Here is a 5,306-nt window from a genome sequence, read left to right as displayed (position 1 = left end):
GGCCCAGAGCGTGGCAGAGAAAGAAAGAACTCTCAAGTGTCTCTCTGCCGGTTGTAAAGAACTTAGGGCTAAACCATTTAACACAGCCTGCCTCTGGTCAGGGTTTTAAGAAATTCGGCTAGAATGCCTTTTACTGTTCCTAAAGATGGCCCTCTGTCATCAGAAAAAGGATAAATTAATTTTAGTTGGACAGGAAAGTGCATGAAATATTTTAAGGGAATATATTATTCTGAACGGTTGAAATAAGTTTTGATATTTGAAGGGCTGAGCTTGTTCTCTCAAAAATTTACTTGCAAAAAATGTGCTAATTCCCTTATAGGGAACAACTTATTCCTCAAGGAACCCCGCATCGCTATGTTTTCCACAGACTTCTTGCTCTTCGGGTGAGGGACCCGGCCACTGTTACTGTGACGTGAGACGACCTCCCCGCCACCCAGGCTACCGTTCATGCAGATGGTATGTGAACTTTTGCTCGTGCACAGAGGTCTCCAGAACCTACTGACCTTGAGGCCAGACCCTTTACTTCTAGAAACCTGCCAGTTGCCTTGACTTCTCTGTTCCCAGCCCTGTCTAATCCCTTTGGTGGCACACATCGGGTGCTCATGAAGTTGGGGGGAGTGGGAGAATGAGACAGAGCATTGATCCAAGGATTTTGTAACTCACACCTGTGTCTGTCTCACGGTCCCTTGGGAGCTCCGTGAAGGCGCAACGTGCCCAGAGTCAGCACCAAAAGTCACTGACGACCTTTAGAGGCAGAACCATCCAGGGCTTGGTGGAGACTGCGGAGCTGAGTTTTTGTGAACAGTAAAAAGAGGTGCACATTTGAGGGATTATCACAGGTTTTCAGTAAACATCCTGAGTGGTAATGAGCCCCCATTTGCTGGGAAACCCGTGCAGGGCCCGAGCCCCTGCTGCCCTGCCGTACAGAATATCTGCACTGTGGAACCTGCTTTCTCTCCCCAGTGATGCCAAAGCAGGCCCTGACCTTGCCCCAGGGCCTCTTCTGCACCCTAAGCCTTATCAAGGCCCCTTATGTAGCCCGCTCCTTCTCCCCACCCATCTGAACATCCTGCCAGCTGCCTTCTTACAATATAGCTCTTCCCCATTCAGTAGCCCCTTGCTAAGAAGGAGGAGCAAGTCGGGAGGACATTTCTGCCCAGGAGTGGAAAAAATCAGCACCTCATGAGCATTGTGTTGTGAGGTGCACTGCAACTTTCCAGAGAATGGAAATGAGTATTTGTAACGGTCAGGAATGCGATGTAACTGTCAAAATCCGTGAAGCCGGCCATGTAAATTGTGATTCACAGACATACAAGATAGAGGGAGCCAGAGCATCAGGGAGGCTTTTTTAAGGACTCACCTGAGATGCGGCCAACAGATCTGTCAAGGGGATAGAATGGGGGCAGGGCTACAGCCAGGGCAAGAAGCTGGAGAGAAGGAACCGCCAGGGACCTACCTGTATTTATCTGTCCCTTCCTCAAGTAGCTACTGTGTGCATGCATCCTGCATGCATGGAGGAGCAGTGAGGGAGCGAGGGGGGGGGCAGTGGGAGTGGGGACAGCGAGTGTAGATGACACAAGTTTACTGGTAAAGAAATGGAGACAAATAGGGTGGGAGCTGGTGCGGAATGTCAGGTGGAGGGCAGATTTCATATAAGTGCGAATGGAAGAATCTTAGTGGGCAGCAGGTGAGTTCAGAAGAAGGCAGAGCAATCAATGAAAGGAGCACCCTGAGTGTGATGCAGACATTACCTGGGTCAGAGGACAGGAGGGAGGCAGGGAGGGCGAGACTGGACCAAAGCGTCCTTCTGCAGCGGGTGGGAGCTGTGGTCTTCCCACCTAGCCCCGATGCCTGGGATGGGGGCCAGATGGGATGACTGTCCCAGGGTACAGGCCCGGGACAGAAGGGGCGCCGTGGGGGTGGTGGGAGCTTCCTGGCCTTTTGCAGAAGATTCCTGAGGTTCAGGGGTGAAGATTGGCTGGCTGCCCAGGGAGGGGGCCGCTGTGGCTGGGGTTGCCGCCTGGATTGCAGTCACCTCCGCCCTGGCTCCCTTTGGCCACCCTCCGCCCTCCAAGCCGCCCTCCACACTGCAAACTCCACGCTGCCCTAGACGGCTCTAACCCTCCAGGAACTGTGAAATACAGGAAAGAGACAGACATTATTCACCTCTGCCGGAGGTATTGTACTCGCTAGTTAACCAAATCGTTGATGAGAGGAAGTTTCTCTTACAGAAACATTCCAAGCAAAAGGATTCAGAAGGGATAGTAGAATTAAACTATAACATCTAAGACAATGATCGTCGGTGACGGCTAGTGTCACAAAGAGAGAGAACCAGACATTTTATGACTCCTGATAAAAGAGCACCCGTGACGTAGCCTTGTCAAAAGTTTGACCCTGTTTAAAGTTCGCCCCTCAATGTGGTCAAACCTCTCTCTCCCTGTGATGTCCGATGCAATAGACACTGGTCGTGAACGGCTATTAAGTAATCGAAAAGTGGCTAGTTCCAACTGAGATGCGCTGTGAGCATAAAATATGCCCTGAGTTTCAGAGATTTAGCACAAAAATAGAATGATAATCTTATGCTGATGACTTTCGTATTGATTACATGTTGGAATGATAATATTGTGCATACATTGAATTAAGTAAAATGTGACAACTAATTTCATCCATTTCTTTTGCTTCTTAAAAGGTAACTACTAGGGGCGCCTGGGTGGTGCAGTCGGTTAAGCGTCCGACTTCAGCCAGGTCACGATCTCGCAGTCCGGGAGTTCGAGCCCCGCGTCAGGCTCTGGGCTGATGGCTCGGAGCCTGGAGCCTGTTTCCGATTCTGTGTCTCCCTCTCTCTCTGCCCCTCCCCCGTTCATGCTCTGTCTCTCTCTGTCCCAAAAATAAATAAACGTTGAAAAAAAAATTAAAAAAAAAAAAAAAAAAGGTAACTACTAGAAAATTTAAAATTACATATGAAATTTGCATTTGTGGCTCACTTGGTATTACTGTTGCACAGAACGGCTCTGGATCTAACTACTAGTTACTAGGAAATTCAGAGGGCAGGTGAGCACGTTAATGCCTGGAATACACAATCGGCAAAATCTAAACAGTGGGAAACCCTACAGGACAAACAAACAAATTGGTTTCTCCAATATATTGTAAGAAAAAATAGAAATGAGGAGGGGAAAATCTATTAAAAAGAGACTCAGTATCTTTGAGGCATATCAATCAATCCCATTATGAACCTGATTTGGTTCCTAGAAACTAAACGAAACTGAATAAAAAAAAAAAAAAAAAAGGGACAATCAGAAATACTGACTAAATATTTGATTGTATTAAGGACTTGTTATTTTTTTAGATATGATAATAGTAATAGAAAAGATGTATAATAGTTTTATTTTATTTATTTATTTTTTAACGTTTTATTTCTTTTTGAGACAGGGAGAGACAGAGCATGAACAGGGGAGGGTCAGAGAGAGGGAGACACAGAATCTGAAACAGGCTCCAGGCTCTGAGCTGTCAGCACAGAGCCCGACACGGGGCTCGAACTCACGGACCGCGAGATCATGACCTGAGCCGAAGTCGGCCGCTTAACCGACTGAGCCACCCAGGCGCCCCTATAATAGTTTTTTTAATTTACTTATTTTGAGAGAGACAGAGACAATGTGAGTGGGGGAGGGGCGGAGCGAGATGGAGAGAGAGAATCCCAAGCAGACCCCGCACTGCCAGAGCCAAGCCCAACACGGGGCTCAAACCCGTGAAATTGTGACATTATGACCTGAGCCGAAACCAAGAGTCGGACACTTAACCGACTGAGTCACCCCGGTGCCACAGTAATAGTTTTAAGTCTATTATCTCTTAGCGATACATGCTGAAATATTTACAGATGAAATGCGTATGTCTAGGATTGGAGAGGGCAATGTAGTGGGGTGTAGAAGATACCGGATTGGCCATGGGTGATGGGTGAGAGGTAACTGGGGGTCCATTACTCACCCCGGTGCCTCCTGGCCTACACCCTGCCCTCCAGCCAGTTGGATGCTTGCCATTCCCAGAATGCCTTGCATCCCCCAGAGCCTGGCATATCTTTCCCTGTAACCCACAGAAAACGTCTGTTCATCCTATAAGCCAGGGTTCAGCCATTCCCTTCCCTCATTAGAGTCCTCCCTGCCCTCTGCCCAGTTTCCATCCCCACCTCCACCCCACACAGGGGGCCACCCTCCTCTGTGCTCCTCCAGCCACTTGCGCATGCTTCCAATACAGCCCTTCTGGCATTTTTCCTAAGGGTGTGCCCCCCCCCTTCCCCCCCTTCACCTCCTAGAGGACTGGCCCTTTGTTTAAGTAACAACTAGTGCCCAGGAAGGTTTGCTCAGTGTCCGTGTGCCAAGTACCCATTTTACAGATGAAGCAGTTGAGGCCTAGAGAAGTCAGGGTCACAGCCAAGTTCCCAGAGCTAAAACATGAGAATGTTAGAACATGAAACCAGAACCTTTGATTCATTTCTTTGCATTACATCAGAGCCCCAGGCCACAGTTCCCTTCCTTCCTTCCTTCCTTCATTTAGCATTGATTGGGCGCCCCCTGTTGGTTGGCACTGGCCAAACAAATTATGGGGCCATGACTATGAAGAAAGGCCACAGGTGACTGTTGAGGAGTATGACACAAAGGAGCCACTTTGTCCTGGGATCTCAACAAGCATCACTGGGGAAGTGGAATTTAAGCAGATCTGAAGCCACAGAGAGCCCATCCCAGGCCAAGGGAATAGTATATGTGAGGCTTTGGACCAGAAAGGAGCAGAGCACATGCAAAGGACTCAAAGGTGAGTGGGGCTAGAGTAGAGTGATGAGGCCGGGTGCTGGAGAGGTGGCCAGGGGCCAGGCTCTTTCAAACTGGGAGCCACAGACAAAACCGTCTCCTCTATCAGGATGGTTTGCTTCCAGTTGTGTATTGTAGTGTTGAGCTTTTAGAAATAGAAATGCATCCTGACCCCTCTAGCCGGCCCCCTTGGGACTCAGCTTCCGTGCTAGCCCCGGCCTTTGTGTGGACCATCCCCCTGGCACGAGGAAATCTACTTAAGACGGTAGGTTCCAACGCATGGCCACAGCCCACATGTGCAGAAATGTAGCTTTATTTCCCCATAAACTATCTTCACCCAAGCGCATTATGCCCTTTTCAGCTGGTGGCAGAACACTCTTGATCTTGCCACTCCGAGGCATCTCATTCATTTGTGGTTTAACGTTCAACATCTTTGGGGTAAGTGTTCAAATTCTCACAGCCTCCCTGATTCCAACCTTCAGCCACTCTGGGCCCCGGTACGGGGCT

The sequence above is a fragment of the Prionailurus viverrinus genome, chromosome D1 (assembly GCF_022837055.1).
Source record: "Prionailurus viverrinus isolate Anna chromosome D1, UM_Priviv_1.0, whole genome shotgun sequence".
NCBI lineage: Eukaryota > Metazoa > Chordata > Mammalia > Carnivora > Felidae > Prionailurus > Prionailurus viverrinus.
The sequence above is the reverse complement of the archived record's forward strand: the minus strand, read 5'-3'. Positions refer to the sequence as shown.